Source organism: Somniosus microcephalus, chromosome 12, assembly GCF_052327205.1.
Source record: "Somniosus microcephalus isolate GS21.2 chromosome 12, FLI_Smic_1.0, whole genome shotgun sequence".
NCBI lineage: Eukaryota > Metazoa > Chordata > Chondrichthyes > Squaliformes > Somniosidae > Somniosus > Somniosus microcephalus.
This window is the reverse complement of record NC_140998.1, coordinates 175,660,773-175,685,205: the sequence shown is the minus strand read 5'-3', so window position 1 is coordinate 175,685,205 and position 24,433 is coordinate 175,660,773.

Sequence of the window (24,433 nt, the reverse complement as noted above, 5' to 3'; positions counted from 1 at the left end):
ACAGCCCAAAAGACACCAAAGCACTCGCTGCTATACACATACTCCAACAGGCTCCAACACACTCCCAAACTCTCCAAAACAGTCCCATACACTCCGTAACCTTCCAAAACACTCATAAACACTCGCTTCTAAACAGTCACTCCACTACCCTCCAAAACACTCCAAAACCCTCCAAAACCCTCCAAAACAATCACTTCTAAACCGTCACACCCAAACAGACCAAAAACTACCAAACACGCCCAAACACTCGCTGATAAACAGTCTCTCCCAAGCACTCCCAAACACTCCCAAACATTCCCAAACACTCCATTCTAAACAGTCACTCCCAAACACTCCCAAACACTCGCTTCAAACAGTCACTCCCAACGCTCCCAAACACTCCAAAACACACGCCGCTAAATACTCAATCCAAAACACTCCAAAACACTGCCAAACACCCGCTTCTAAACAGTCACTCTCAAACACTCCCAAACACTCCAAAACATTTGCTTCCAAACAGACACTCCAAAACACTACAAAACACTCCAAAACGCTCCAAAACTCAAAAGCGCACCGAAAGGCTCCAAAACGCTCCAAAACACTCCAAAGCACACCAAATCTCTCCAAAACACTCCAAAACTCTAGCTTCTAAGCACATACTCCAAAACACTCCAGACACCCCAAAACACTCCAAAACACTCGCCTCTAAATACTGAATCGAAATCCCTCCAAAACACTCCAAAACACACGCTTCTATACTGTAACTCCCATACACTCCCAAACACTCCCAAACACTCGCTTCTAAACATTCACTCCCAAACAATCCCAAACACTCCAAAACACGCTTCTAAACAGACACTCCAAAACACTTCCAAACCCTCCAAAACAGTCCCATAGATTTCGAAACCCTCCATAGCACCTCCCAGACTCGCAAACACTCCCAAACACTCGCTTCTAAACCGTCACTCACAAACACACCCAAATAATCCAAAACATTCCAAAACACACCCAAAGAATCCCAAACACTCCCAAACACTCGCTTCTAAACAGTCACTCCCAAACACTCCTAAACCCTCCAAAACATCCGCTCCTAAACAGTCACTGCCAAACACTCTAGAACACTCCACAACACTCCAAACCACTCGCAAACACGCCAAAACAGGCTAAAACACCCCAAAACAGTCATAAATACCCCAAAACACTTCGAATCACTCAAAAACACATCTGAAAACTGTAAAACAGCCAAAACACACCAAAGCACTCGCTGCTATACACACTTCAACACACTCGAACACGCTCCAACACACTCCCAGACTCTCCAAAACAGTCGCATACACTCCGAAACCGTCCAAAACACTCATAAACACTCTCTTCTAAACAGTCACTCCAATACCCTGCAAAACACTCCAAAACCCTCCAAAACACTCGCTTCTAAACCGTCACTCCAAACACTCCAAAACAGTCCCAAGCACTCGGAGCTCTACAAAACAGACCAAAACACTCCAAAATACTCCAAAACACTCCCCTTAAATACTGAATCCAAACCCTCCAAAACCCTCCAAAACACTCGCTTCTAAACAGTCACTCCACTACCCTCCAAAACACTCCAAAACCCTCCAAAACAATCGCTTCTAAACCGTCACACCCAAACAGACCAAAAACTCCCAAACACTCCTAAACATTCCCAAACACTCCATTCTAAACAGTCACTCCCAAACACTCCCAAACACTCGCTTCAAACAGTCACTCCCAAAAGCTCCCAAACACTCCCAAGCACTCCAAAACACACGCCGCTAAACACTCAATCCAAAACACTCCAAAACACTGCCAAACATCCGCTTCTAAACAGTCACTCTCAAACACTCCCAAACACTCCAAAACATTTGCTTCCAAACAGACACTCCAAAACACTACAAAACACTCCAAAACGCTCCAAAACCCGAAAGCGCACCGAAAGGCTCCAAAACGCTCCAAAACACTCCAAAGCACACCAAATCTCTCCAAAACACTCCAAAACTCTAGCTTCTAAGCAACTACTCCAAAACACTCCAGACACCCCAAAACACTCCAAAGCACTCGCCCTAAATAATCAATCCAAAACCCTCCAAAACCCTCCAGAATACTCGCCTCTAAATACTGAATCGAAATCCCTCCAAAACACACGCTTCTATACTGTAACTCCCATACACTCCCAAACACTACCAAACACTCGCTTCTAAACATTCACTCCCAAACAATCCCAAACACTCCAAAACACGCTTCTAAACAGACACTCCAAAACACTTCCAAACCCTCCAAAACAGTCCCATAGATTTCGAAACCCTCCATAGCACCTCCCAGACTCGCAAACACTCCCAAACACTCGCTTCTAAACCGTCACTCACAAACACACCCAAATAATCCAAAACATTCCAAAACACACCCAAAGAATCCCAAACACTCCCAAACACTCGCTTCTAAACAGTCACTCCCAAACACTCCTAAACCCTCCAAAACATCCGCTCCTAAACAGTCACTGCCAAACAATCTAGAACACTCCACAACACTCCAAACCACTCGCAAACACGCCAAAACAGGCTAAAACACCCCAAAACAGTCATAAATACCCCAAAACACTTCGAATCACTCAAAAACACATCTGAAAACTGTAAAACAGCCCAAAACACACCAAAGCACTCGCTGCTATACACACTCCAACACACTCGAACACGCTCCAACACACTCCCAGACTCTCCAAAACAGTCGCATACACTCCGAAAATCGTCCAAAACACTCCAAAACCCTCCAAAACACTCGCTTCTAAACCGTCACTCCAAAACACTCCAAAACAGTCCCAAGCACTCGGAGCTCTACAAAACAGACCAAAACACTCAAAATACTCCAAAACACTCCCCCTAAATACTGAATCCAAACCCTCCAAAACCCTCCAAAACACTCGCTTCTAAACAGTCACTCCACTACCCTCCAAAACACTCAAAAACCCTCCAAAACAATCGCTTCTAAACCGTCACACCCAAACAGACCAAAAACTCCCAAACACTCCCAAACACTCCTAAACATTCCCAAACACTCCATTCTAAACAGTCACTCCAAACACTCCCAAACACTCGCTTCAAACAGTCACTCCCAAAAGCTCCCAAACACTCCCAAGCACTCCAAAACACACGCCGCTAAATACTCAATCCAAAACACTCCAAAACACTGCCAAACACCCGCTTCTAAACAGTCACTCTCAAACACTACCAAACACTCCAAAACATTTGCTTCCAAACAGACACTCTAAAACACTACAAAACACTCCAAAACGCTCCAAAACTCAAAAGCGCACCGAAAGGCTCCAAAACGCTCCAAAACACTCCTAAGCACACTAAATCTCTCCAAAACACTCCAAAACTCTTGCTTCTAAGCACATACTCCAAAACACTCCAGACCCCCCAAAACACTGCAAAACACTCGCCTCTAAATACTCAATCCAAAACCCTCCAAAACACTCCAAAGCACACGCTTCTATACTGTCACTCCCATAAACTCCCAAACACTCCTAAACACTCCTAAACATCCGCTCCTAAACAGCCACTGCCAAACACTCCAGAACACTCCAAAACACTCCTAACCACTCGCAAACACTCCAGAACAGGCATAAATACTCCAAAAACTTCGAAACACTAAAAAACACACCTGAAAACTGTATAACAGCCCAAAAGACACCAAAGCACTCGCTGCTATACACATACTCCAACAGGCTCCAACACACTCCCAAACTCTCCAAAACAGTCCCATACACTCCGTAACCTTCCAAAACACTCATAAACACTCGCTTCTAAACAGTCACTCCACTACCCTCCAAAACACTCCAAAACCCTCCAAAACCCTCCAAAACAATCACTTCTAAACCGTCACACCCAAACAGACCAAAAACTACCAAACACGCCCAAACACTCGCTGATAAACAGTCTCTCCCAAGCACTCCCAAACACTCCCAAACATTCCCAAACACTCCATTCTAAACAGTCACTCCCAAACACTCCCAAACACTCGCTTCAAACAGTCACTCCCAAACGCTCCCAAACACTCCAAAACACACGCCGCTAAATACTCAATCCAAAACACTCCAAAACACTGCCAAACACCCGCTTCTAAACAGTCACTCTCAAACACTCCCAAACACTCCAAAACATTTGCTTCCAAACAGACACTCCAAAACACTACAAAACACTCCAAAACGCTCCAAAACTCAAAAGCGCACCGAAAGGCTCCAAAACGCTCCAAAACACTCCAAAGCACACCAAATCTCTCCAAAACACTCCAAAACTCTAGCTTCTAAGCACATACTCCAAAACACTCCAGACACCCCAAAACACTCCAAAACACTCGCCTCTAAATACTGAATCGAAATCCCTCCAAAACACTCCAAAACACACGCTTCTATACTGTAACTCCCATACACTCCCAAACACTACCAAACACTCGCTTCTAAACATTCACTCCCAAACAATCCCAAACACTCCAAAACACGCTTCTAAACAGACACTCCAAAACACTTCCAAACCCTCCAAAACAGTCCCATAGATTTCGAAACCCTCCATAGCACCTCCCAGACTCGCAAACACTCCCAAACACTCGCTTCTAAACCGTCACTCACAAACACACCCAAATAATCCAAAACATTCCAAAACACACCCAAAGAATCCCAAACACTCCCAAACACTCGCTTCTAAACAGTCACTCCCAAACACTCCTAAACCCTCCAAAACATCCGCTCCTAAACAGTCACTGCCAAACACTCTAGAACACTCCACAACACTCCAAACCACTCGCAAACACGCCAAAACAGGCTAAAACACCCCAAAACAGTCATAAATACCCCAAAACACTTCGAATCACTCAAAAACACATCTGAAAACTGTAAAACAGCCCAAAACACACCAAAGCACTCGCTGCTATACACACTTCAACACACTCGAACACGCTCCAACACACTCCCAGACTCTCCAAAACAGTCGCATACACTCCGAAACCGTCCAAAACACTCATAAACACTCTCTTCTAAACAGTCACTCCAATACCCTCCAAAACACTCCAAAACCCTCCAAAACACTCGCTTCTAAACCGTCACTCCAAAACACTCCAAAACAGTCCCAAGCACTCGGAGCTCTACAAAACAGACCAAAACACTCCAAAATACTCCAAAACACTCCCCTTAAATACTGAATCCAAACCCTCCAAAACCCTCCAAAACACTCGCTTCTAAACAGTCACTCCACTACCCTCCAAAACACTCCAAAACCCTCCAAAACAATCGCTTCTAAACCGTCACACCCAAACAGACCAAAAACTCCCAAAGACTCCTAAACATTCCCAAACACTCCATTCTAAACAGTCACTCCCAAACACTCCAAACACTCGCTTCAAACAGTCACTCCCAAAAGCTCCCAAACACTCCCAAGCACTCCAAAACACACGCCGCTAAACACTCAATCCAAAACACTCCAAAACACTGCCAAACATCCGCTTCTAAACAGTCACTCTCAAACACTCCCAAACACTCCAAAACATTTGCTTCCAAACAGACACTCCAAAACACTACAAAACACTCCAAAACGCTCCAAAACCCGAAAGCGCACCGAAAGGCTCCAAAACGCTCCAAAACACTCCAAAGCACACCAAATCTCTCCAAAACACTCCAAAACTCTAGCTTCTAAGCAACTACTCCAAAACACTCCAGACACCCCAAAACACTCCAAAGCACTCGCCCTAAATAATCAATCCAAAACCCTCCAAAACCCTCCAGAATAGTCGCCTCTAAATACTGAATCGAAATCCCTCCAAAACACTCCAAAACACACGCTTCTATACTGTAACTCCCATACACTCCCAAACACTACCAAACACTCGCTTCTAAACATTCACTCCCAAACAATCCCAAACACTCCAAAACACGCTTCTAAACAGACACTCCAAAACACTTCCAAACCCTCCAAAACAGTCCCATAGATTTCGAAACCCTCCATAGCACCTCCCAGACTCGCAAACACTCCCAAACACTCGCTTCTAAACCGTCACTCACAAACACACCCAAATAATCCAAAACATTCCAAAACACACCCAAAGAATCCCAAACACTCCCAAACACTCGCTTCTAAACAGTCACTCCCAAACACTCCTAAACCCTCCAAAACATCCGCTCCTAAACAGTCACTGCCAAACAATCTAGAACACTCCACAACACTCCAAACCACTCGCAAACACGCCAAAACAGGCTAAAACACCCCAAAACAGTCATAAATACCCCAAAACACTTCGAATCACTCAAAAACACATCTGAAAACTGTAAAACAGCCCAAAACACACCAAAGCACTCGCTGCTATACACACTCCAACACACTCGAACACGCTCCAACACACTCCCAGACTCTCCAAAACAGTCGCATACACTCCGAAACCGTCCAAAACACTCCAAAACCCTCCAAAACACTCGCTTCTAAACCGTCACTCCAAAACACTCCAAAACAGTCCCAAGCACTCGGAGCTCTACAAAACAGACCAAAACACTCCAAAATACTCCAAAACACTCCCCCTAAATACTGAATCCAAACCCTCCAAAACCCTCCAAAACACTCGCTTCTAAACAGTCACTCCACTACCCTCCAAAACACTCAAAAACCCTCCAAAACAATCGCTTCTAAACCGTCACACCCAAACAGACCAAAAACTCCCAAACACTCCCAAACACTCCTAAACATTCCCAAACACTCCATTCTAAACAGTCACTCCCAAACACTCCCAAACACTCGCTTCAAACAGTCACTCCCAAAAGCTCCCAAACACTCCAAGCACTCCAAAACACACGCCGCTAAATACTCAATCCAAAACACTCCAAAACACTGCCAAACACCCGCTTCTAAACAGTCACTCTCAAACACTACCAAACACTCCAAAACATTTGCTTCCAAACAGACACTCTAAAACACTACAAAACACTCCAAAACGCTCCAAAACTCAAAAGCGCACCGAAAGGCTCCAAAACGCTCCAAAACACTCCTAAGCACACTAAATCTCTCCAAAACACTCCAAAACTCTAGCTTCTAAGCACATACTCCAAAACACTCCAGACCCCCCAAAACACTGCAAAACACTCGCCTCTAAATACTCAATCCAAAACCCTCCAAAACACTCCAAAGCACACGCTTCTATACTGTCACTCCCATAAACTCCCAAACACTCCTAAACACTCCTAAACATCCGCTCCTAAACAGCCACTGCCAAACACTCCAGAACACTCCAAAACACTCCTAACCACTCGCAAACACTCCAGAACAGGCATAAATACTCCAAAAAACTTCGAAACACTAAAAAACACACCTGAAAACTGTATAACAGCCCAAAAGACACCAAAGCACTCGCTGCTATACACATACTCCAACAGGCTCCAACACACTCCCAAACTCTCCAAAACAGTCCCATACACTCCGTAACCTTCCAAAACACTCATAAACACTCGCTTCTAAACAGTCACTCCACTACCCTCCAAAACACTCCAAAACCCTCCAAAACCCTCCTAAACAATCACTTCTAAACCGTCACACCCAAACAGACCAAAAACTACCAAACACGCCCAAACACTCGCTGATAAACAGTCTCTCCCAAGCACTCCCAAACACTCCCAAACATTCCCAAACACTCCATTCTAAACAGTCACTCCCAAACACTCCCAAACACTCGCTTCAAACAGTCACTCCCAAACGCTCCCAAACACTCCAAAACACACGCCGCTAAATACTCAATCCAAAACACTCCAAAACACTGCCAAACACCCGCTTCTAAACAGTCACTCTCAAACACTCCCAAACACTCCAAAACATTTGCTTCCAAACAGACACTCCAAAACACTACAAAACACTCCAAAACGCTCCAAAACTCAAAAGCGCACCGAAAGGCTCCAAAACGCTCCAAAACACTCCAAAGCACACCAAATCTCTCCAAAACACTCCAAAACTCTAGCTTCTAAGCACATACTCCAAAACACTCCAGACACCCCAAAACACTCCAAAACACTCGCCTCTAAATACTGAATCGAAATCCCTCCAAAACACTCCAAAACACACGCTTCTATACTGTAACTCCCATACACTCCCAAACACTACCAAACACTCGCTTCTAAACATTCACTCCCAAACAATCCCAAACACTCCAAAACACGCTTCTAAACAGACACTCCAAAACACTTCCAAACCCTCCAAAACAGTCCCATAGATTTCGAAACCCTCCATAGCACCTCCCAGACTCGCAAACACTCCCAAACACTCGCTTCTAAACCGTCACTCACAAACACACCCAAATAATCCAAAACATTCCAAAACACACCCAAAGAATCCCAAACACTCCCAAACACTCGCTTCTAAACAGTCACTCCCAAACACTCCTAAACCCTCCAAAACATCCGCTCCTAAACAGTCACTGCCAAACACTCTAGAACACTCCACAACACTCCAAACCACTCGCAAACACGCCAAAACAGGCTAAAACACCCCAAAACAGTCATAAATACCCCAAAACACTTCGAATCACTCAAAAACACATCTGAAAACTGTAAAACAGCCCAAAACACACCAAAGCACTCGCTGCTATACACACTCCAACACACTCGAACACGCTCCAACACACTCCCAGACTCTCCAAAACAGTCGCATACACTCCGAAACCGTCCAAAACACTCATAAACACTCTCTTCTAAACAGTCACTCCAATACCCTCCAAAACACTCCAAAACCCTCCAAAACACTCGCTTCTAAACCGTCACTCCAAAACACTCCAAAACAGTCCCAAGCACTCGGAGCTCTACAAAACAGACCAAAACACTCCAAAATACTCCAAAACACTCCCCTTAAATACTGAATCCAAACCCTCCAAAACCCTCCAAAACACTCGCTTCTAAACAGTCACTCCACTACCCTCCAAAACACTCAAAAACCCTCCAAAACAATCGCTTCTAAACCGTCACACCCAAACAGACCAAAAACTCCCAAACACTCCTAAACATTCCCAAACACTCCATTCTAAACAGTCACTCCCAAACACTCCCAAACACTCGCTTCAAACAGTCACTCCCAAAAGCTCCCAAACACTCCCAAGCACTCCAAAACACACGCCGCTAAACACTCAACCCAAAACACTCCAAAACACTGCCAAACATCCGCTTCTAAACAGTCACTCTCAAACACTCCCAAACACTCCAAAACATTTGCTTCCAAACAGACACTCCAAAACACTACAAAACACTCCAAAACGCTCCAAAACCCGAAAGCGCACCGAGAGGCTCCAAAACGCTCCAAAACACTCCAAAGCACACCAAATCTCTCCAAAACACTCCAAAACTCTAGCTTCTAAGCAACTACTCCAAAACACTCCAGACACCCCAAAACACTCCAAAGCACTCGCCCTAAATAATCAATCCAAAACCCTCCAAAACCCTCCAGAATACTCGTCTCTAAATACTGAATCGAAATCCCTCCAAAACACACGCTTCTATACTGTAACTCCCATACACTCCCAAACACTACCAAACACTCGCTTCTAAACATTCACTCCCAAACAATCCCAAACACTCCAAAACACGCTTCTAAACAGACACTCCAAAACACTTCCAAACCCTCCAAAACAGTCCCATAGATTTCGAAACCCTCCATAGCACCTCCCAGACTCGCAAACACTCCCAAACACTCGCTTCTAAACCGTCACTCACAAACACACCCAAATAATCCAAAACATTCCAAAACACACCCAAAGAATCCCAAACACTCCCAAACACTCGCTTCTAAACAGTCACTCCCAAACACTCCTAAACCCTCCAAAACATCCGCTCCTAAACAGTCACTGCCAAACAATCTAGAACACTCCACAACACTCCAAACCACTCGCAAACACGCCAAAACAGGCTAAAACACCCCAAAACAGTCATAAATACCCCAAAACACTTCGAATCACTCAAAAACACATCTGAAAACTGTAAAACAGCCCAAAACACACCAAAGCACTCGCTGCTATACACACTCCAACACACTCGAACACGCTCCAACACACTCCCAGACTCTCCAAAACAGTCGCATACACTCCGAAACCGTCCAAAACACTCCAAAACCCTCCAAAACACTCGCTTCTAAACCGTCACTCCAAAACACTCCAAAACAGTCCCAAGCACTCGGAGCTCTACAAAACAGAACAAAACACTCCAAAATACTCCAAAACACTCCCCTTAAATACTGAATCCAAACCCTCCAAAACCCTCCAAAACACTCGCTTCTAAACAGTCACTCCACTACCCTCCAAAACACTCAAAAACCCTCCAAAACAATCGCTTCTAAACCGTCACACCCAAACAGACCAAAAACTCCCAAACACTCCCAAACACTCCTAAACATTCCCAAACACTCCATTCTAAACAGTCACTCCCAAACACTCCCAAACACTCGTTTCAAACAGTCACTCCCAAAATCTCCCAAACACTCCCAAGCAATCCAAAACACACGCCGCTAAATACTCAATCCAAAACACTCCAAAACACTGCCAAACACCCGCTTCTAAACAGTCACTCTCAAACACTACCAAACACTCCAAAACATTTGCTTCCAAACAGACACTCTAAAAAACTACAAAACACTCCAAAACGTTCCAAAACTCAAAAGCGCACCGAAAGGCTCCAAAACGCTCCAAAACACTCCTAAGCACACTAAATCTCTCCAAAACACTCCAAAACTCTAGCTTCTAAGCACATACTCCAAAACACTCCAGACCCCCCAAAACACTGCAAAACACTCGCCTCTAAATACTCAATCCAAAACCCTCCAAAACACTCCAAAGCACACGCTTCTATACTGTCACTCCCATAAACTCCCAAACACTCCTAAACACTCCTAAACATCCGCTCCTAAACAGCCACTGCCAAACACTCCAGAACACTCCAAAACACTCCTAACCACTCGCAAACACTCCAGAACAGGCATAAATACTCCAAAAAACTTCGAAACACTAAAAAACACACCTGAAAACTGTATAACAGCCCAAAAGACACCAAAGCACTCGCTGCTATACACATACTCCAACAGGCTCCAACACACTCCCAAACTCTCCAAAACAGTCCCATACACTCCGTAACCTTCCAAAACACTCATAAACATTCGCTTCTAAACAGTCACTCCACTACCCTCCAAAACACTCCAAAACCCTCCAAAACAATCACTTCTAAACCGTCACACCCAAACAGACCAAAAACTACCAAACACGCCCAAACACTCGCTTATAAACAGTCTCTCCCAAGCACTCCCAAACACTCCCAAACATTCCCAAACACTCCATTCTAAACAGTCACTCCCAAACACTCCCAAACACTCGCTTCAAACAGTCACTCCCAAACGCTCCCAAACACTCCAAAACACACGCCTCTAAATACTCAATCCAAAACACTCCAAAACACAGCTTCTAAACAGTCACTCTCAAACACTCCCAAACACTCCAAAACATTTGCTTCCAAACAGACACTCCAAAACACTACAAAACACTCCAAAACGCTCCAAAACTCAAAAGCGCACCGAAAGGCTCCAAAACGCTCCAAAACTCTAGCTTCTAAGCACATACTCCAAAACACTCCAGACACCCCAAAACACTCCAAAACACTCGCCTCTAAATACTGAATCGAAATCCCTCCAAAACACTCCAAAACACACGCTTCTATACTGTAACTCCAATACACTCCCAAACACTACCAAACACTCGCTTCTAAACATTCACTCCCAAACAATCCCAAACACTCCAAAACACGCTTCTAAACAGACACTCCAAAACACTTCCAAACCCTCCAAAACAGTCCCATAGATTTCGAAACCCTCCATAGCACCTCCCAGACTCGCAAACACTCCCAAACACTCGCTTCTAAACCGTCACTCACAAACACACCCAAATAATCCAAAACATTCCAAAACACACCCAAAGAATCCCAAACACTCCCAAACACTCGCTTCTAAACAGTCACTCCCAAACACTCCTAAACCCTCCAAAACATCCGCTCCTAAACAGTCACTGCCAAACACTCTAGAACACTCCACAACACTCCAAACCACTCGCAAACACGCCAAAACAGGCTAAAACACCCCAAAACAGTCATAAATACCCCAAAACACTTCGAATCACTCAAAAACACATCTGAAAACTGTAAAACAGCCCAAAACACACCAAAGCACTCGCTGCTATACACACTCCAACACACTCGAACACGCTCCAACACACTCCCAGACTCTCCAAAACAGTCGCATACACTCCGAAACCGTCCAAAACACTCCAAAACCCTCCAAAACACTCGCTTCTAAACCGTCACTCCAAAACACTCCAAAACAGTCCCAAGCACTCGGAGCTCTACAAAACAGACCAAAACACTCCAAAATACTCCAAAACACTCCCCCTAAATAGTGAATCCAAACCCTCCAAAACCCTCCAAAACACTCGCTTCTAAACAGTCACTCCACTACCCTCCAAAACACTCCAAAACCCTCCAAAACAATCGCTTCTAAACCGTCACACCCAAACAGACCAAAAACTCCCAAACACTCCCAAACACTCCTAAACATTCCCAAACACTCCATTCTAAACAGTCACTCCCAAACACTCCCAAACACTCGCTTCAAACAGTCACTCCCAAAAGCTCCCAAACACTCCCAAGCACTCCAAAACACACGCCGCTAAATACTCAATCCAAAACACTCCAAAACACTGCCAAACACCCGCTTCTAAACAGTCACTCTCAAACACTACCAAACACTCCAAAACATTTGCTTCCAAACAGACACTCTAAAACACTACAAAACACTCCAAAACGCTCCAAAACTCAAAAGCGCACCGAAAGGCTCCAAAACGCTCCAAAACACTCCTAAGCACACTAAATCTCTCCAAAACACTCCAAAACTCTAGCTTCTAAGCACATACTCCAAAACACTCCAGACCCCCCAAAACACTGCAAAACACTCGCCTCTAAATACTCAATCCAAAACCCTCCAAAACACTCCAAAGCACACGCTTCTATACTGTCACTCCCATAAACTCCCAAACACTCCTAAACACTCCTAAACATCCGCTCCTAAACAGCCACTGCCAAACACTCCAGAACACTCCAAAACACTCCTAACCACTCGCAAACACTCCAGAACAGGCATAAATACTCCAAAAAACTTCGAAACACTAAAAAACACACCTGAAAACTGTATAACAGCCCAAAAGACACCAAAGCACTCGCTGCTATACTCATACTCCAACAGGCTCCAACACACTCCCAAACTCTCCAAAACAGTCCCATACACTCCGTAACCTTCCAAAACACTCATAAACACTCGCTTCTAAACAGTCACTCCACTACCCTCCAAAACACTCCAAAACCCTCCAAAACCCTCCAAAACAATCACTTCTAAACCGTCACACCCAAACAGACCAAAAACTACCAAACACGCCCAAACACTCGCTGATAAACAGTCTCTCCCAAGCACTCCCAAACACTCCCAAACATTCCCAAACACTCCATTCTAAACAGTCACTCCCAAACACTCCCAAACACTCGCTTCAAACAGTCACTCCCAAACGCTCCCAAACACTCCAAAACACACGCCGCTAAATACTCAATCCAAAACACTCCAAAACACTGCCAAACACCCGCTTCTAAACAGTCACTCTCAAACACTCCCAAACACTCCAAAACATTTGCTTCCAAACAGACACTCCAAAACACTACAAAACACTCCAAAACGCTCCAAAACTCAAAAGCGCACCGAAAGGCTCCAAAACGCTCCAAAACACTCCAAAGCACACCAAATCTCTCCAAAACACTCCAAAACTCTAGCTTCTAAGCACATACTCCAAAACACTCCAGACACCCCAAAACACTCCAAAACACTCGCCTCTAAATACTGAATCGAAATCCCTCCAAAACACTCCAAAACACACGCTTCTATACTGTAACTCCCATACACTCCCAAACACTACCAAACACTCGCTTCTAAACATTCACTCCCAAACAATCCCAAACACTCCAAAACACGCTTCTAAACAGACACTCCAAAACACTTCCAAACCCTCCAAAACAGTCCCATAGATTTCGAAACCCTCCATAGCACCTCCCAGACTCGCAAACACTCCCAAACACTCGCTTCTAAACCGTCACTCACAAACACACCCAAATAATCCAAAACATTCCAAAACACACCCAAAGAATCCCAAACACTCCCAAACACTCGCTTCTAAACAGTCACTCCCAAACACTCCTAAACCCTCCAAAACATCCGCTCCTAAACAGTCACTGCCAAACACTCTAGAACACTCCACAACACTCCAAACCACTCGCAAACACGCCAAAACAGGCTAAAACACCCCAAAACAGTCATAAATACCCCAAAACACTTCGAATCACTCAAAAACACATCTGAAAACTGTAAAACAGCCCAAAACACACCAAAGCACTCGCTGCTATACACACTCCAACACACTCGAACACGCTCCAACACACTCCCAGACTCTCCAAAACAGTCGCATACACTCCGAAACCGTCCAAAACACTCATAAACACTCTCTTCTAAACAGTCACTCCAATACCCTCCAAAACACTCCAAAACCCTCCAAAACACTCGCTTCTAAACCGTCACTCCAAAACACTCCAAAACAGTCCCAAGCACTCGGAGCTATACAAAACAGACCAAAACACTCCAAAATACTCCAAAACACTCACCTTAAATACTGAATCCAAACCCTCCAAAACCCTCCAAAACACTCGCTTCTAAACAGTCACTCCACTACCCTCCAAAACACTCAAAAACCCTCCAAAACAATCGCTTCTAAACCGTCACACCCAAACAGACCAAAAGCTCCCAAACACTCCTAAACATTCCCAAACACTCCATTCTAAACAGTCACTCCCAAACACTCCCAAACACTCGCTTCAAACAGTCACTCCCAAAAGCTCCCAAACACTCCCAAGCACTCCAAAACACACGCCGCTAAACACTCAACCCAAAACACTCCAAAACACTGCCAAACATCCGCTTCTAAACAGTCACTCTCAAACACTCCCAAACACTCCAAAACATTTGCTTCCAAATAGACACTCCAAAACACTACAAAACACTCCAAAACGCTCCAAAACCCGAAAGCGCACCGAGAGGCTCCAAAACGCTCCAAAACACTCCAAAGCACACCAAATCTCTCCAAAACACTCCAAAACTCTAGCTTCTAAGCAACTACTCCATAACACTCCAGACACCCCAAAACACTCCAAAGCACTCGCCCTAAATAATCAATCCAAAACCCTCCAAAACCCTCCAGAATACTCGTCTCTAAATACTGAATCGAAATCCCTCCAAAACACACGCTTCTATACTGTAACTCCCATACACTCCCAAACACTACCAAACACTCGCTTCTAAACATTCACTCCCAAACAATCCCAAACACTCCAAAACACGCTTCTAAACAGACACTCCAAAACACTTCCAAACCCTCCAAAACAGTCCCATAGATTTCGAAACCCTCCATAGCACCTCCCAGACTCGCAAACACTCCCAAACTCTCGCTTCTAAACCGTCACTCACAAACACACCCAAATAATCCAAAACATTCCAAAACACACCCAAAGAATCCCAAACACTCCCAAACACTCGCTTCTAAACAGTCACTCCCAAACACTCCTAAACCCTCCAAAACATCCGCTCCTAAACAGTCACTGCAAAACAATCTAGAACACTCCACAACACTCCAAACCACTCGCAAACACGCCAAAACAGGCTAAAACACCCCAAAACAGTCATAAATACCCCAAAACACTTCGAATCACTCAAAAACACATCTGAAAACTGTAAAACAGCCCAAAACACACCAAAGCACTCGCTGCTATACACACTCCAACACACTCGAACACGCTCCAACACACTCCCAGACTCTCCAAAACAGTCGCATACACTCCGAAACCGTCCAAAACACTCCAAAACCCTCCAAAACACTCGCTTCTAAACCGTCACTCCAAAACACTCCAAAACAGTCCCAAGCACTCGGAGCTCTACAAAACAGACCAAAACACTCCAAAATACTCCAAAACACTCCCCTTAAATACTGAATCCAAACCCTCCAAAACCCTCCAAAACACTCGCTTCTAAACAGTCACTCCACTACCCTCCAAAACACTCAAAAACCCTCCAAAACAATCGCTTCTAAACCGTCACACCCAAACAGACCAAAAACTCCCAAACACTCCCAAACACTCCTAAACACTCCCAAACACTCGTTTCAAACAGTCACTCCCAAAATCTCCCAAACACTCCCAAGCACTCCAAAACACACGCCGCTAAATACTCAATCCAAAACACTCCAAAACACTGCCAAACACCCGCTTCTAAACAGTCACTCTCAAACACTACCAAACACTCCAAAACATTTGCTTCCAAACAGACACTCTAAAAAACTACAAAACACTCCAAAACGTTCCAAAACTCAAAAGCGCACCGAAAGGCTCCAAAACGCTCCAAAACACTCCTAAGCACACTAAATCTCTCCAAAACACTCCAAAACTCTAGCTTCTAAGCACATACTCCAAAACACTCCAGACCCCCCAAAACACTGCAAAACACTCGCCTCTAAATACTCAATCCAAAACCCTCCAAAACACTCCAAAGCACACGCTTCTATACTGTCACTCCCATAAACTCCCAAACACTCCTAAACACTCCTAAACATCCGCTCCTAAACAGCCACTGCCAAACACTCCAGAACACTCCAAAACACTCCTAACCACTCGCAAACACTCCAGAACAGGCATAAATACTCCAAAAAACTTCGAAACACTAAAAAACACACCTGAAAACTGTATAACAGCCCAAAAGACACCAAAGCACTCGCTGCTATACACATACTCCAACAGGCTCCAACACACTCCCAAACTCTCCAAAACAGTCCCATACACTCCGTAACCTTCCAAAACACTCATAAACACTCCATTCTAAACAGTCACTCCCAAACACTCCCAAACACTCGCTTCAAACAGTCACTCCCAAACGCTCCCAAACACTCCAAAACACACGCCGCTAAATACTCAATCCAAAACACTCCAAAACACTGCCAAACACCCGCTTCTAAACAGTCACTCTCAAACACTCCCAAACACTCCAAAACATTTGCTTCCAAACAGACACTCCAAAACACTACAAAACACTCCAAAACGCTCCAAAACTCAAAAGCGCACCGAAAGGCTCCAAAACGCTCCAAAACACTCCAAAACACTTCCAAACCCTCCAAAACAGTCCCATAGATTTCGAAACCCTCCATAGCACCTCCCAGACTCGCAAACACTCCCAAACACTCGCTTCTAAACCGTCACTCACAAACACACCCAAATAATCCAAAACATTCCAAAACACACCCAAAGAATCCCAAACACTCCCAAACACTCGCTTCTAAACAGTCACTCCCAAACACTCCTAAACCCTCCAAAACATCCGCTCCTAAACAGTCACTGCCAAACAATCTAGAACACTCCACAACACTCCAAACCACTCGCAAACACGCCAAAACAGGCTAAAACACCCCAAAACAGTCATAAATACCCCAAAACACTTCGAATCACTCAAAAACACATCTGAAAACTGTAAAACAGCCCAAAACACACCAAAGCACTCGCTGCTATACACACTCCAACACACTCGAACACGCTCCAACACACTCCCAGACTCTCCAAAACAGTCGCATACACTCCGAAACCGTCCAAAACACTCCAAAACCCTCCAAAACACTCGCTTCTAAACCGTCACTCCAAAACACTCCAAAACAGTCCCAAGCACTCGGAGCTCTACAAAACAGACCAAAACACTCCAAAATACTCCAAAACACTCCCCCTAAATAGTGAATCCAAACCCTCCAAAACCCTCCAAAACACTCGCTTCTAAACAGTCACTCCACTACCCTCCAAAACACTCAAAAACCCTCCAAAACAATCGCTTCTAAACCGTCACACCCAAACAGACCAAAAACTCCCAAACACTCCCAAACACTCCTAAACATTCCCAAACACTCCATTCTAAACAGTCACTCCCAAACACTCCCAAACACTCGCTTCAAACAGTCACTCCCAAAAGCTCCCAAACACTCCCAAGCACTCCAAAACACACGCCGCTAAATACTCAATCCAAAACACTCCAAAACACTGCCAAACACCCGCTTCTAAACAGTCACTCTCAAACACTACCAAACACTGCAAAACATTTGCTTCCAAACAGACACTCTAAAACACTACAAAACACTCCAAAACGCTCCAAAACTCAAAAGCGCACCGAAAGGCTCCAAAACGCTCCAAAACACTCCTAAGCACACTAAATCTCTCCAAAACACTCCAAAACTCTAGCTTCTAAGCAAATACTCCATAACACTCCAGACCCCCCAAAACACTGCAAAACACTCGCCTCTAAATACTCAATCCAAAACCCTCCAAAACACTCCAAAGCACACGCTTCTATACTGTCACTCCCATAAACTCCCAAACACTCCTAAACACTCCTAAACATCCGCTCCTAAACAGCCACTGCCAAACACTCCAGAACACTCCAAAACACTCCTAACCACTCGCAAACACTCCAGAACAGGCATAAATACTCCAAAAAACTTCGAAACACTAAAAAACACACCTGAAAACTGTATAACAGCCCAAAAGACACCAAAGCACTCGCTGCTATACACATACTCCAACAGGCTCCAACACACTCCCAAACTCTCCAAAACAGTCCCATACACTCCGTAACCTTCCAAAACACTCATAAACACTCGCTTCTAAACAGTCACTCCACTACCCTCCAAAACACTCCAAAACCCTCCAAAACCCTCCAAAACAATCACTTCTAAACCGTCACACCCAAACAGACCAAAAACTACCAAACACGCCCAAACACTCGCTGATAAACAGTCTCTCCCAAGCACTCCCAAACACTCCCAAACATTCCCAAACACTCCATTCTAAACAGTCACTCCCAAACACTCCCAAACACTCGCTTCAAACAGTCACTCCCAAACGCTCCCAAACACTCCAAAACACACGCCGCTAAATACTCAATCCAAAACACTCCAAAACACTGCCAAACACCCGCTTCTAAACAGTCACTCTCAAACACTCCCAAACACTCCAAAACATTTGCTTCCAAACAGACACTCCAAAACACTACAAAACACTCCAAAACGCTCCAAAACTCAAAAGCGCACCGAAAGGCTCCAAAACGCTCCAAAACACTCCAAAGCACACCAAATCTCTCCAAAACACTCCAAAACTCTAGCTTCTAAGCACATACTCCAAAACACTCCAGACACCCCAAAACACTCCAAAACACTCGCCTCTAAATACTGAATCGAAATCCCTCCAAAACACTCCAAAACACACGCTTCTATACTGTAACTCCCATACACTCCCAAACACTACCAAACACTCGCTTCTAAACATTCACTCCCAAACAATCCCAAACACTCCAAAACACGCTTCTAAACAGACACTCCAAAACACTTCCAAACCCTCCAAAACAGTCCCATAGATTTCGAAACCCTCCATAGCACCTCCCAGACTCGCAAACACTCCCAAACACTCGCTTCTAAACCGTCACTCACAAACACACCCAAATAATCCAAAACATTCCAAAACACACCCAAAGAATCCCAAACACTCCCAAACACTCGCTTCTAAACAGTCACTCCCAAACACTCCTAAACCCTCCAAAACATCCGCTCCTAAACAGTCACTGCCATACCCTCCAAAACACTCCACAACACTCCAAACCACTCGCAAACACGCCAAAACAGGCTAAAACACCCCAAAACAGTCATAAATACCCCAAAACACTTCGAATCACTCAAAAACACATCTGAAAACTGTAAAACAGCCCAAAACACACCAAAGCACTCGCTGCTATACACACTCCAACACACTCGAACACGCTCCAACACACTCCCAGACTCTCCAAAACAGTCGCATACACTCCGAAACCGTCCAAAACACTCATAAACACTCTCTTCTAAACAGTCACTCCAATACCCTCCAAAACACTCCAAAACCCTCCAAAACACTCGCTTCTAAACCGTCACTCCAAAACACTCCAAAACAGTCCCAAGCACTCGGAGCTCTACAAAACAGACCAAAACACTCCAAAATACTCCAAAACACTCCCCTTAAATACTGAATCCAAACCCTCCAAAACCCTCCAAAACACTCGCTTCTAAACAGTCACTCCACTACCCTCCAAAACACTCAAAAACCCTCCAAAACAATCGCTTCTAAACCGTCACACCCAAACAGACCAAAAACTCCCAAACACTCCTAAACATTCCCAAACACTCCATTCTAAACAGTCACTCCCAAACACTCCCAAACACTCGCTTCAAACAGTCACTCCCAAAAGCTCCCAAACACTCCCAAGCACTCCAAAACACACGCCGCTAAACACTCAACCCAAAACACTGCCAAACATCCGCTTCTAAACAGTCACTCTCAAACACTCCCAAACACTCCAAAACATTTGCTTCCAAACAGACACTCCAAAACACTACAAAACACTCCAAAACGCTCCAAAACCCGAAAGCGTACCGAGAGGCTCCAAAACGCTCCAAAACACTCCAAAGCACACCAAATCTCTCCAAAACACTCCAAAACTCTAGCTTCTAAGCAACTACTCCAAAACACTCCAGACACCCCAAAACACTCCAAAACACTCGCCCTAAATAATCAATCCAAAACCCTCCAAAACCCTCCAGAATACTCGCCTCTAAATACTGAATCGAAATCCCTCCAAAACACTCCAAAACACACGCTTCTATACTGTAACTCCCATACACTCCCAAACACTACCAAACACTCGCTTCTAAACATTCACTCCCAAACAATCCCAAACACTCCAAAACACGCTTCTAAACAGACACTCCAAAACACTTCCAAACCCTCCAAAACAGTCCCATAGATTTCGAAACCCTCCATAGCACCTCCCAGACTCGCAAACACTCCCAAACACTCGCTTCTAAACCGTCACTCACAAACACACCCAAATAATCCAAAACATTCCAAAACACACCCAAAGAATCCCAAACACTCCCAAACACTCGCTTCTAAACAGTCACTCCCAAACACTCCTAAACCCTCCAAAACATCCGCTCCTAAACAGTCACTGCCAAACAATCTAGAACACTCCACAACACTCCAAACCACTCGCAAACACGCCAAAACAGGCTAAAACACCCCAAAACAGTCATAAATACCCCAAAACACTTCGAATCACTCAAAAACACATCTGAAAACTGTAAAACAGCCCAAAACACACCAAAGCACTCGCTGCTATACACACTCCAACACACTCGAACACGCTCCAACACACTCCCAGACTCTCCAAAACAGTCGCATACACTCCGAAACCGTCCAAAACACTCCAAAACCCTCCAAAACACTCGCTTCTAAACCGTCACTCCAAAACACTCCAAAACAGTCCCAAACACTCGGAGCTCTACAAAACAGACCAAAACACTCCAAAATACTCCAAAACACTCCCCTTAAATACTGAATCCAAACCCTCCAAAACCCTCCAAAACACTCGCTTCTAAACAGTCACTCCACTACCCTCCAAAACACTCAAAAACCCTCCAAAACAATCGCTTCTAAACCGTCACACCCAAACAGACCAAAAACTCCCAAACACTCCCAAACACTCCTAAACATTCCCAAACACTCCATTCTAAACAGTCACTCCCAAACACTCCCAAACACTCGTTTCAAACAGTCACTCCCAAAATCTCCCAAACACTCCCAAGCACTCCAAAACACACGCCGCTAAATACTCAATCCAAAACACTCCAAAACACTGCCAAACACCCGCTTCTAAACAGTCACTCTCAAACACTACCAAACACTCCAAAACATTTGCTTCCAAACAGACACTCTAAAAAACTACAAAACACTCCAAAACGCTCCAAAACTCAAAAGCGCACCGAAAGGCTCCAAAACGCTCCAAAACACTCCTAAGCACACTAAATCTCTCCAAAACACTCCAAAACTCTAGCTTCTAAGCACATACTCCAAAACACTCCAGACCCCCCAAAACACTGCAAAACACTCGCCTCTAAATACTCAATCCAAAACCCTCCAAAACACTCCAAAGCACACGCTTCTATAATGTCACTCCCATAAACTCCCAAACACTCCTAAACACTCCTAAACATCCGCTCCTAAACAGCCACTGCCAAACACTCCAGAACACTCCAAAACACTCCTAACCACTCGCAAACACTCCAGAACAGGCATAAATACTCCAAAAAACTTCGAAACACTAAAAAACACACCTGAAAACTGTATAACAGCCCAAAAGACACCAAAGCACTCGCTGCTATACACATACTCCAACAGGCTCCAACACACTCCCAAACTCTCCAAAACAGTCCCATACACTCCGTAACCTTCCAAAACACTCATAAACACTCGCTTCTAAACAGTCACTCCACTACCCTCCAAAACACTCCAAAACCCTCCAAAACCCTCCAAAACAATCACTTCTAAACCGTCACACCCAAACAGACCAAAAACTACCAAACACGCCCAAACACTCGCTGATAAACAGTCTCTCCCAAGCACTCCCAAACACTCCCAAACATTCCCAAACACTCCATTCTAAACAGTCACTCCCAAACACTCCCAAACACTCGCTTCAAACAGTCACTCCCAAACGCTCCCAAACACTCCAAAACACACGCCGCTAAATACTCAATCCAAAACACTCCAAAACACTGCCAAACACCCGCTTCTAAACAGTCACTCTCAAACACTCCCAAACACTCCAAAACATTTGCTTCCAAACAGACACTCCAAAACACTACAAAACACTCCAAAACGCTCCAAAACTCAAAAGCGCACCGAAAGGCTCCAAAACGCTCCAAAACACTCCAAAGCACACCAAATCTCTCCAAAACACTCCAAAACTCTAGCTTCTAAGCACATACTCCAAAACACTCCAGACACCCCAAAACACTCCAAAACACTCGCCTCTAAATACTGAATCGAAATCCCTCCAAAACACTCCAAAACACACGCTTCTATACTGTAACTCCCATACACTCCCAAACACTACCAAACACTCGCTTCTAAACATTCACTCCCAAACAATCCCAAACACTCCAAAACACGCTTCTAAACAGACACTCCAAAACACTTCCAAACCCTCCAAAACAGTCCCATAGATTTCGAAACCCTCCATAGCACCTCCCAGACTCGCAAACACTCCCAAACACTCGCTTCTAAACCGTCACTCACAAACACACCCAAATAATCCAAAACATTCCAAAACACACCCAAAGAATCCCAAACACTCCCAAACACTCGCTTCTAAACAGTCACTCCCAAACACTCCTAAACCCTCCAAAACATCCGCTCCTAAACAGTCACTGCCAAACACTCTAGAACACTCCACAACACTCCAAACCACTCGCAAACACGCCAAAACAGGCTAAAACACGCCAAAACAGTCATAAATACCCCAAAACACTTCGAATCACTCAAAAACACATCTGAAAACTGTAAAACAGCCCCAAACACACCAAAGCACTCGCTGCTATACACACTCCAACACACTCGAACACGCTCCAACACACTCCCAGACTCTCCAAAACAGTCGCATACACTCCGAAACCGTCCAAAACACTCATAAACACTCTCTTCTAAACAGTCACTCCAATACCCTCCAAAACCCTCCAAAACAATCACTTCTAAACCGTCACACCCAAACAGACCAAAAACTACCAAACACGCCCAAACACTCGCTGATAAACAGTCTCTCCCAAGCACTCCCAAACACTCCCAAACATTCCCAAACACTCCATTCTAAACAGTCACTCCCAAACACTCCCAAACACTCGCTTCAAACAGTCACTCCCAAACGCTCCCAAACACTCCAAAACACACGCCGCTAAATACTCAATCCAAAACACTCCAAAACACTGCCAAACACCCGCTTCTAAACAGTCACTCTCAAACACTCCCAAACACTCCAAAACATTTGCTTCCAAACAGACACTCCAAAACACTACAAAACACTCCAAAACGCTCCAAAACCCGAAAGCGCACCGAAAGGCTCCAAAACGCTCCAAAACACTCCAAAGCACACCAAATCTCTCCAAAACACTCCAAAACTCTAGCTTCTAAGCAACTACTCCAAAACACTCCAGACACCCCAAAACACTCCAAAACACTCGCCCTAAATAATCAATCCAAAACCCTCCAAAACCCTCCAGAATACTCGCCTCTAAATACTGAATGGAAATCCCTCCAAAACACTCCAAAACACACGCTTCTATACTGTAACTCCCATACACTCCCAAACACTACCAAACACTCGCTTCTAAACATTCACTCCCAAACAATCCCAAACACTCC